Source organism: Ruditapes philippinarum, unplaced genomic scaffold, assembly GCF_026571515.1.
Source record: "Ruditapes philippinarum isolate M1 unplaced genomic scaffold, ASM2657151v2 ctg3818_1_1_1_1, whole genome shotgun sequence".
Taxonomy (NCBI): domain Eukaryota; kingdom Metazoa; phylum Mollusca; class Bivalvia; order Venerida; family Veneridae; genus Ruditapes; species Ruditapes philippinarum.
The window spans coordinates 11,319-23,639 of NW_026867167.1; the positions used below are offsets into that span (position 1 = coordinate 11,319).

General features: G+C 30.8%; 1 long non-coding RNA gene across 1 annotated transcript; it reads left to right on the forward strand.

Moving 5' to 3' along the window:
* Window positions 1-839: 839 nt before the first annotated feature.
* Window positions 840-2,543, forward strand: LOC132735119 (uncharacterized). The gene is made up of 3 exons (XR_009626408.1): window positions 840-934; window positions 1,241-1,290; window positions 2,184-2,543. It is a non-coding gene; the product is annotated as an uncharacterized LOC132735119 (long non-coding RNA).
* The last annotated feature ends 9,778 nt before the right edge of the window (window positions 2,544-12,321 follow it).

A 12,321-nucleotide genomic window follows, 5' to 3' on the forward strand; every position in this document is an offset into this window, starting at 1 on the left:
GTAACTTTCGAAATAGATAGTACAAATACGTATAAGCCACGTTCACTACACATTTTTTTGGTTGTGTCCATACTGCGTTATATAAATGCTGTCTTGTGTCTTGTTTGAAAGACACTGAAGAATACTTTCAGCTGCCGTCAACCGGGTTTCTTTTAAAGTATATGAGTGAAATTGAAATTCCCATATATGCTCAGCCAACATGTACGATCCCGAAGGGAAACCTATATTATAGAAGTGTTGACGTATATCGTGCCCTTAAACCAAAACACTTTGTTATCTGCAGTACCATAGTTTGTTTCACAGCAATATGTGGGTTTGAAAATTATATTTACCCAGATTTGGTCAGTTTTATACAATGCTGTTATCATTTGTGGCCGAAACATACTCTTCATCCTATCTTTCTACTTTATGTTTATATTTTTGCCTTAATTGTTCTGAAATTTTATTCAATACACTTATACCAGGAATTATTCGTAAATCTCTGATTTTTAATCATTACAAAAAATCTGTTAGAACAGGTGTAAGATAAGAAATAGTGGCCCTGAGACATTAAGATTTGTTTTAGTTGTTACTGTACTTCCGTCTGTTGAGGTCTTATCAGGATAACATGAATATATGTTACTACAAAAATCTAAGCATCTATTCATTGTTTTGTGTATCTACTGTTTTCATCGGAAATTTGGAACTTCAATTTAACTTCCTTGAAACTTAATATAACGTCCTTGATGTTTGTTAAATATCCATTGTTCTATTCATGAAAAGGAAATTAAATGACTTTTGAACTTTACAAACAATGTTGCGTCCGTGATGCTGATTGATTGTATTTGTATATATCAATGGATAAACATTTGTCGCAGAGATGAACAATAATAGTCAATCTTGATGTCTTTAATCACCTTATTTTAAACATTTAATGGAACTGATTGTGACACAAGTAAGTAAACATTTGTAGTATATTCTTATGTTTATTGTCCGTTTGGGTTTATGAACGTAACAAATAACTATTAAAGTTCTATTTTATAATTAATGACTTTCTAAAAGAACTTGCCAAGTTTTATCTACATATTACTTAAAATTAGTCTGTTTTGAAACTACTTATATCATAAAACCATTATTGTGAAATGAATAATGTCATGGTGACGTTTAAAGTAATTTTGCATTATTGTCGTTATATATTGATTACAGAAATGTTAAGATTCATATTTCTCTTCTCATTTTCTTACTATTTTGACAATGGCAGGTTGTATAATATGATGTGGCGAGCATTGATACTTGTTTTGGCCGCTAACTGTAAGTTTCATTTATTTATATTTAAGACTTGTGAACATTACCCTTAAGACATAATCGAATTTGAATGAAGAATTATGATCGTAAATGTTTAAAACAAAACTTATGATTACAATTTGAACTTTAGATAGTTATTACATTATTTTATTATCTCTTTTGCATGCCTTTTATCTTACATTTCTACTCACAATAAGTAGCCATCCACTTGCAATTTCTATGAGAATAATATTTATATTCAATATATTATAACAGAAGATCAAAAGATTGATTTAATTGGCGAGTACACAGATAACAATAAAAGAAACTTTCAATATTGCCTATTTTGTCTTCTTATTAGCCAAAACAAATAAAAATAAAAAAATAATAAAAAAATAAATGAAAAAAATAAATAAAATGAAATAAACGACGTGCACCTTCAAAAATCTATAAATGTTCTTCAAAATATGTCTGAAACGTTCAATTTATTATTAGAGTGGGGTAGTCTTTTTATATTTTAGGCAATTTTTTTACATTTTATCCTAACCATTTTAAGTCAATGACCATAGCAATAGTCCATCTTATAAATATATAAAGAATTATTCCAACTTAACAATGACAAAAATGAGCAAAATGTCACTTAAATTTTTTTTAAGAAATCCATAAAGTACTATTCCATTAATATAAGCGGTTGTTTAAGTTCCTAAATCAAATTGTTCCAGAAGTTCGATATAAGGGATTGTTCAATTTCCGATGACAAATTGATGAAGTTCTCTTGACATTTTTTTCATTTGGATGAATTGCTTGGAACATTGCATGTATGGACACTTTTATCTGGAAAATCATATTTACAGAAAAGTGCAGTTTCACTTAATATTTTTGTAAGTATATATATAGAGAGATTTTAATCAATGTTACAGGTATAGTATCAGAATACACAATAATTTCGCCAGCTTTCAATGATGTATTGGTGAACAGCAGTTTGGAATTGGCATGTTATACTAACAAAAATGTAACTGTTACACAATGGGGAAGTTTAAATCACTTGGACACATTTTCGCACCTGTATCTTTCGGACAATGGAAGCTGTAAAACAGATGGGTTCCTAGCTGACAAACGATATTTTGAAACGAGTTGCTATAGTAACGGCACCTTCAAAATAAACATAAAACGTGTAAATTTAAGTAACCATGGTCAAGAATGGTATTGCTACGGCGATAAAAGAAAAAGTAATATTGCTAATATTACTGTTCGAGGTAAGAATGTGTTATTTTAGTATATTGTACAGCAGTTTACTAGTCAAGATAATTTAATGAAATTTCATTGAAATTTATTGTCAGGCTTATACCAATAGAAGTCATCTAATAAATTTCTCTAATTAAAATATGCATTATGAATTAAAAGTAAACGTGCATTTGGAGGACAATTACCAAAAGCTGGTTAGATTGTTTGAATTTTAATACTTCGGCTCTTCTATTATCCATTGAACCCCAGATTTTACTCAAATAATATCAATTTCGGCGAAAAATCAAAACGGAATTATTGCAGATTCGGTTTGATTGAGTCTGTAAATGAGGGATAATGAAAAAATTACAACACCCCTCACTTTCCCTAACACCGACTTGAGCGGTACTCAATTTTCAACACTTGGCTGGAATCCAAAACCCCGAAGGACCAGAAAAATTAAACAACACTGAAGTGAAGTACGAGGCAACATTTCACAATTGCTGTATAGCTAGAAACAAACACATTTAAAATAACGTAAACAGATTCGGGATCAATCTTTTTTTTCTTAAAAAAAATAATTCTGATGTTTGAATTGACAATTGCATAGTAAATTGTATTTATTTTGCAGTTCCTGCCACGGGAGTTATCTATGACTTTCATTCAAATAATAGCATTTACATCAATGAAAATCAAATGCAAACTTTGAGTTGCAAAACCTCAGCGTGTTTACCAAAACCATTAGTTAAATGGTACTTATGGAATCCCATCAAAAATATAACCTACGATATAACAAACCATTCGACTGAATCATATATTCCAAAAGAAAACAGGTTGACAGTAGCTGAGAGTATTCTTGAGATTCTTCCAAACAGGACACTGGACCGCTGGCATCTATATTGCGCAGTATGGACACAAGCGACAGCGGCAGACATTTTAAGCGAAGAATTTGTACTGAACGTGGCATGTACGTTTTTGAATTATATATTTTGAAAGTTACATTTCACACCAAAGTACGATTTATTATTGTTTTTTGTCTAAAATGAAATACTTTAAACTTTTAAAACATTTGTAAATGTACTTACTATAATTTGAGATAGTTTCGTGGGCATTTTTGTTGGTTCTCAAGTTCGAAAACTGCCTGTCTTAGCAAAAATAGTAAAATGCAAATATTGCTATAAAAATAATTGTACACCGGAGGATGTGATCTTAAATTCTTGGTTAGGCCTATCGACGAAAACGACGCAAACAAGTGTCCCACAAAAAATAATGATTTTTGCTCTATTGCGTTTTTATGCCCCCGCCATGTTATGGCCGGGGCATATAGTGTTACCCTGTTCCGTCATTCCGTCCTTCCGTCCTTCCGTCATTCTGTCATTCCGTCATCATCAGTTTCCGTTCATTATCTTAAGAACGGTTGCACACATTCAACTCAAATTTGACATATGGATATGTCATGAGAAAATACAGGTCAAGTTCGAATTTGGTCATGGTTCGATGATTTTTGGCAGAGTTATGCCCCTTTTACTTTGAAAATAATATGAAATTTCAGTTTCCGTTCATTATCTCCCCAATGGTACAACACATTCAACTCAAACTTGACATATGGATATGTCATGAAAAAATACAGGTCAAGTTCGAATTTGGTCATGGTTCAATGATTTTTGGCAGAGTTATGCCCCTTTTACTTTGAAAATAATATGAAATTTTCAGTTTCCGTTCATTATCTCCCCAACGGTACAACACATTTAACTCAAACTTGACATATGGATATGTCATGAAAAAAATACAGGTCAAGTTTGAATTTGGTCATGGTTCGATTGATTTTTGGCAGAGTTATGCCCCTTTTACTTTGAAAACAATATGAAATTTTCAGTTTACGTTCATTATCTCCCCAAAGGTACAACACATTTCAACTCAAACTTGACATATGGATGCGTCAAAGGAATTCGCAGGTCAAGTTCAAATTGGTCATGGTTCAATGATTTTTGGCAGAGTTATGCCCCTTTCACTTTGAAAGTAATATGAAATTTTCAGTTTCCGTTTATTATCTCCCCAATGGTGCAACACATTCAACTCAAATTTGACATATGGATATGTATTTGGGATGCCCAGGCCAAGTTCGAATTTGGTCATGGTTCAATGATTTTTGGCAGAGTAATGCCCCTTTCACTTTGAAAATAATATGAAATTTACAGTTTCTGTTCATTATCTATCCAACAGTGTTACATATTCAACTTAAATTTGACATATGGATATGTCCAAGGAATGGGCAGGTCAAGTTGGAATTTGGTCATGGTTTGATGATTTTTTGGCAGAGTTATGTCCCTTCCACTTTGAAAATAATATAGATACATCATAGGAATAAGCAGTTTAAGTTTGAATTTGGTCGTGGTTCAATGATTTTAGACAAACTTATCTTTTCTGAATGTTGGAAAAATTTTGAATGAACTTTCAGTTTCAACACTCATACTTTCAGCCATTATTTTGGCTACAAATATGCAATATGCTATTTTTAAAAGGTTAAGACTGAATAATTTCAGTGCCTTGAACATTGTATGAAAATGGTTTGTGTTAACATTGAAAAGTTTTAAGGGCTTTGAACTTAAAATGAAAAAAATAATTAATGCACCATCTGAAATTTTGGCTGCATGCGGGGGCATCCGTGGCATGATGACACATTTCTAGTTATCATTTAAGATCCACCAAATGGTCCCCCAATGATAGCTGGCTACAGAAATGGCTCTACTATACAGGTTGTTGAGACAGAATCTGTTGAATTGACATGTTCTGTAACTGGTGGAAAACCATTAGCGACCTTAAGAATGACCTGTTTAAACAGTAATTCAACACCAACTGTTACCAAAGAAACGACGGTGACTGTGTACATTGCAGGACAAGTGAATCACAATCATAGTCAATGCATATGCGAATCTAATCATATCATTAGTGGTACACAAAAAATATACGTCATGCTTGATGTGCTGTGTAAGTGGAATTTCAAATTTCAAAGTGATTTTTAAATTTGTCAATAACCATAACTGATTATTTATCTTTCATACCCACGATTTGGTAAATCTTTGAAATTACCTGTAAGAGAAAATAATTTAATTGTATTTACCTTCTCAGATGCATGTTCGAAAATATTTTGCTGCTAAAGTAACGTTTATGTAAATATTAAGCTGCTTATTTACACATTTATTAAGATAAGTGTGAGCACTGCAGTAATCCAATCGATTAAGTTGAACTCATCAGATGATATCGATCGCCTAGGTGTAACTGGATCCGCAACGGAAATAGAACACGCATCAAGAATTGGGAAATCGTAGGTTACAAGACACAAATACTCCTATTTGTTATATCTATATGACACTTCTTTCAGTTCAACCCCGTGAAATCCGCTTCAACTTCGGAATAGAGGCAGGAGAAAGGTTGATTGTAAACCAAAATGAAGAGGTGACTTTTCAATGCTTCGCGGAATCTTATCCTCTTCCAGACATTGTTATTAGAAATCAAAGAGATGAAGAAATCATAATGATTAAAAATACAAGTTCGGTTCAACATATTATTCATAGGGTATCTTGTGCTGATGCAGGAGAGTATGTATGCTCTGCTAGAAATATGTTAACAAATGGAGAAGGAGCACTATCAAAACTCATTCTCATTGTAAGATGTAAGTCTTAAAACTCCTATTCTGTCCGTTTTTCATCTTTCATTTGTAAATTTATCAATCTTTCGTGCATGTCATTTAATCTATAGAAACTGTTGATCTGGAATAAGACCTAACATAAAAGATAAAGCTTTGGAAATATTATATCAATTCTCTTTAAGTAACATTGTACTAACTTGTATTAAAACATTTACGGATCATACCTACTTCACATAAAAAAATAATGAAGCACCAAGTTAAGTTTGCAAGAGACATGTATAAGTTTCAGATGACTCTTTGTCATTAAATATATTTCCATCGTTGATCATGTTTATAGGTCCTCCACGTCCGTCAGCTGATACATTAAAAGAAACAAAGATAACTGCTCTTCTGTATGTTGACGTTACGTTGCAATTTGTAGCTCAAGACTTTTTTGACGAGAAAAACAAAACAGTATTCGCATGGTATAAACAGAACGTGTCATTACAAAATGACGAGAAGTATATTATATCATCTTATGTCTTACAGTCTAACTTAATCATCAGAAACATTACTTACTCAGATTATGGACAGTACCGAGTTATTGTCAGGAATTCATTTGGACATATTACACACTATTATGAATTGCAGGAAAAGGGTAAAATCTAGTTAATGTTAAAATTCTACAACCATCAATTAACATTTCATGATAATCTACTTTTCCATCAAAGAAAAACATTTCAAAGTCACAAAAAACTCCGATGCTCCAATTTTCATTTTTCAAATGTTTCTGTTTGTTGTTCTGTAACAGTTTCGTGAACGGTACTTAATTATGGACTATATGAGTTAACTATCTCTTGTGTTTGGCCAACTAGCAATTAGTAATGATAAAGTGATTTTTATATTTGTAATGAAAATAAAATACCACATTGCTTATGTTTTTAATATTCATATCTGCTTTCTTCGCTTGATTTGGCAGTTAACATGATTTAAATCCATTACGAACACATAATAAAACATATGTTTGCCTTTTGAAAGATAATGAACTAACTCGTACATACTTACTAAACACCATAATATGTATATAACTTATACAAGTAATTACCTTTTGAATAATATTTTTATTGATGGATAACTTATTACAGGTGCAAATGTAGTAAATAATAATTTACCAATGCGAGATGGGAAATAACACGAAAGTGGTTTTTTTAGCTAATGTAGTTATATATTTCTTTTCTAAAATACAGCTCTTCAACATTCAACTGAGCCTATAACAGCCTCGACACTATTTGGGGTCGCAGTTGGTGTATCTAGTTTCACATTTTTAGTGGTTGTATTGGCATTCTTCTTTTGGATATGTGCCAGGTAATGAAAATGTCACCAAAGAGACACAATAAATAAATAGATAGATTTCAAGAAAACAAACAAGAACAACAAAAACAAATCAAATATACTTACAAAAGAACAACGACAACAACAGAAATCCACAAAACAATACAAAAAAGCATCCTTCCACATAAAACAACAACAACAAATAAAACACACAAAAAGAAACAAAAAGATCCCAACCCCAAATTATATGAAAATAAACCACTGTTTCATGTCATGTTCCGCATAAAATAATACAACCACAGTCTATTTTACCTCGTTCGAAATGTTGGTAACATTACAAGTTTATCAAATAGTTTTTTCTCTTTTATATTAAAGAACATGCGATAATAATTATATAAAGAACATGCGGTTAAAAATATGTATGCAGCTATTTAACAGCTAGTTTTCTATATGACTTACTTATCTCTTTCATTTCAGACGTAAAAAAACGCCCCCCACTTTTTTTTGAAGATAAAAAGACAGAAAAACAGCTGGTATGCAGTTTTAACGCATTCTTTTATTCCGCACTTCAACTATCAGTCACAAATGAAACAGGAAAATATATCATATAAAGCTAGCTTAGTAATGATTCAAAGCTTATAGAATAAGGACAATACTAATGTGCCATTAACCGTATATCCTCGTGTGAATAAGAATGATAAAGTCTTTTAAGCATATCCTGAGAGTTTCACTCTATCAAAGTTCCATCTTCCATTAAATCTTTGTAATTATACACATACTAGAATATAGTAAGGATAAGTAAGTGTTATTATTCAAAATGTATTCACGTTTGATTACTTTTAAGTCATAGCGGAACGTTAGATTTCAATGCTTTTTCAATTGTTCTTAAATTTTTTTGTTATAGAGGTTATCGCTGAATATCAGGCTACTACAAGGCATAATGACAATGATGCAGAAAATGTGTATGAACAAATTGATGAGCAATGTACTGCAAGAGGGGCATACATTGATATGCAAGGAATCAAAACGGATAAGGATACAAACTGTGAATATATAGATATGACAATACAAAACATATCCGATGACAAAAATATGGATACTAACCAAATCGTTTTGAACAAAACTTAGTTTATTTGTTTCACGTTTAGTTCATATATATATATTTTCACATAAACATTTAAATCTGTAAATTTTCACAAACCATATTGTACCTGTTGTACATAATATTTTTGAGATAATTCCCATTAATAATCTGTCTAGATTATACAATAAACTAAAACCCACCTGTTTGCATTCTCTTATGAACTGTTGTTTATTTTGAACTAGAAATAACTTAATTATAAGGTTGAATGGAGCTGATCGTTATAATTATTTTTATTAGTGGATTTTATTTCATGGTTTACGTAATAAACAACTTTCTATTGGTCGCTAATAACTTTAGCGGTAAACATTTTTGTCTTTTTCACCTCTAAAGTTTTAGTTTAATCTGTATTTGTTTGGCAAGTAGTTCACATGTTGAGATTCTAATTTGACCTTCTATCCCTCCTTATTTTATGTGTAATTTGCATATTAAATTATATAATAATTTATTCATATAGGTTATATAACCTCAATGTTTGAATATTTGCTTAATGATGAATATTACTACTGTAATAATTATTGTGCTAGTATATGGATAGACAAAACTATTTTGATTTTGTTTGTTGATGATACAAATTGTCATATTTGTATTTGAAAAAAGAATGTGTTTATAATATGAATATGATGTATGTATTCTCAAGTTTACCTAAATTATATTCTTTCGAGATCTAAATTTCTCTTGTCTTCTCATTCAAATTTAAACTTATAATTCACACATTTGTGAATAACATGGACCCTCTTGGGTAACAATTCAGAAAAATACAAAAGAATGTCATAGCTTTACTAGTCATTATTCTATTTTTTCCAAGTTTCCAAAATGTCTCTCCAAATGCATTTTTTCTCTATCAATATTTGACAATATATGCTATTTTACGAAGTATATCTAATAACGCAGGAATGTGCGAGTTCGACTTTCGGAAGATGCAGGTTACAGTCGTTATGATTGACCATTGAATCATTTCAAAGGTCTTTCGTGTTGAACCTCTGATCTGGCATGTAAGGAAGTTATCAGTTCCTTGCAATATGAAGGCAACTAGTACAGGTAATGCCAAGGAACGATGCCGTGGCGAAACTGTGCTACAATCTACAAACATCACCACCAACACAGCAGCAATCTGTCATCACTGAAATCTTGAATAATACCATTCCGTGGGAAATGGAACACCAGCATAAACTTATATTGACATGAAATTAGTTTTAAATTATAAATAAAAAAATAAAGAATTGAAGTCTCAGATATAAGTCTTGTAATTTCCATTGACGTTTTTAACAAAAGTCTTGTCAACAATTTGAATGTATCTGTAACATTTAATTCTTAAAAATAATGTGGCAGTCTTTTTATAATTAAAGAAGTTTTTATATTTTATCCTACACATTTTTCATCATCATTTATTGGTCAATATTCATTATATAACCGAGTCTATTGAAATATACATGATAAATCTAATTCATCCCAATTGGACAGCGAAAAAATTAGCACATAAAATCACCTAAATTGAAATACATTTAATATATCAAAATATATAGTAAATCCGAATTGTCAGCTTAATATAGATTGAGGTATGTTGTCCAAAATTAACATCCAACTGCACCTAAACTCATTGAATTTATTAAAATTAGTCTCTCTGTATTTTGGTTCAAAAGATAAATATTTGAAATTTACATTTACTTCGTTTAAACAAAAATGTGTATTGTGTGTGTATCAGATCTTCAAATCATATTCCTGCTTGGCTTTATTAATAAAATATTGATGAAAACTTTAGTTGCGTTTATAAAAATGAACATTGAAGAACGCTCAAAATGCCAAGATTAAAAATGGTGAAGGCTTTTTTTGATTCAGTCAGGTTATGGTAACAGCTTCTTTTCTCCACCTTACGATTCAATTTACAATTTATCCCTAATAGTTTTATAATTCACTTGTCATCGTTGGAGGTCTGTACAACAGGATTTTCATAACAGAACAGTTCCAGTCCTGTGAATCAAGAATTAACTCAATAAATAGTGAGTTTCAGATATTAATATTTGATTTTACATCTAATTTTTTTTGAACTACCGCCTGTTGAGGCCTTAACGGCGATATGTTACAAATACCTAAGTCACCATTCACTATTTGATAAATATGTATGTATTACAATATTCATCTAAGTAAATGATTTCAGACATTAATGAGAATCGGAGGCTCAATTTAACTTTCGTGAAACTTAATATAACTTCTTTGATATTTGTTAAACAACTATTGTCCTATTAATAATTAGGAAATTAAATAACTTTTGAACTTTACAAAAAATGTTGCGTCCAAGTTGCTGATTTATCATTTTTTTGTGAATCATTAGATAAACATTTGTCGTAGAATTGAACAATTATAGTAAATATTGATGTCTTTATTCACCTTATTCAAAATAATTTATTGGAACTGATTGTAACATAAGTGAGTAAATAAACATTTGGAGTGTATTCATATGTATCATTGTCCGCTTGGATTTATGAACGTAACAAATTACTATTAAAGTTCTGTTTTATAATTAATTTTAATAACTTTCTAAAAAAACTCTTGCCAAGTTTCATCTACAAATTATTTAAAGTCAGTCGGTTTTGCAGCTACTTATATCAAAACCAGTATTGTGACATGCATATTGCCATGTTAACATTTAATGTATTTTTGCTCACTACATGTACGTATTTGTTATAAAGTTTGCAGTGATTTTCAAATGCACACATATTTTTTTACTATTTTGACAATAGCATGTTGTATAATATGGTGTGGCGAGCATTGTTACTTTGTTTGGGGAGCTAGTTTCATTAATTTATATCTAAGGCTTATTGAAAAAGATCTGTCTCTTTTGCGTGCACTTATAGTATATTTCAACTGACAATAAGTAGCCATGCCTGTTTGTAACATAATGAGAAAAATATTTGTTCAACATAAAATGATTGATAATATTGATTAAAAAAAGGTTTTATAAAGTGGATTTGTTTTTACCTTTTTGCCGATTCCTGCCAATTCCTGCTATGTTTTATAGTGTAATCTAATAACTATTCTATTAGTATATGAAGCGGTTGTTTGGATCCACATTATAGCATAAAATCGGCTATTTCCCTGTTTTGCCCATGTTTTAACGGGACCAAACTCATGTGTTAACATAGTCACGCGCTCTTGTATAGCCCGGTTTTACCTATACATAATACATACAAGGCCCAGTAAACAAACAAACAAAAAACTGTTTGCCAAAGAGTCTTGCTCTCTTGATATATAAAAATTATTGATTCGAGGGCCTCAATCGTATAACGGTGAGCAGCATTCAAGTAACTATTCCAGAAATACGGCGTGTCTAGACATCGCCGCTTATCTTGGTTGTCGCCCTTTCTAAGAAACGGACAGTTGTCAATGTAAACTTATATCTGTCATTCAGTTTAACCCTCCGATTAACTTACAAAACAAGCACACAAAATGAATATGAGAAAATGTTGTTTTATTGATGTTTATATTGATAAATGGTCTTTATATTTCTTTGAGAGAATAATGTTTAGTGCCTGATTTTTTTTATAAACCTGTGTGCTTGAAAAAAAAAAAAACAAAAAAAAACAAACAACAAAAAAAAAACGTATGTCACTGATCTTTTTTCTACCGTCAATCTGAAATAATTCTAGGAATTTCTGAGGGTCATGTTTTGTCTTGGGTAGAGTAATTTAATGTTTTTTTTATTGAGTTAATCAATCTCCAATGTAAAGCTTTG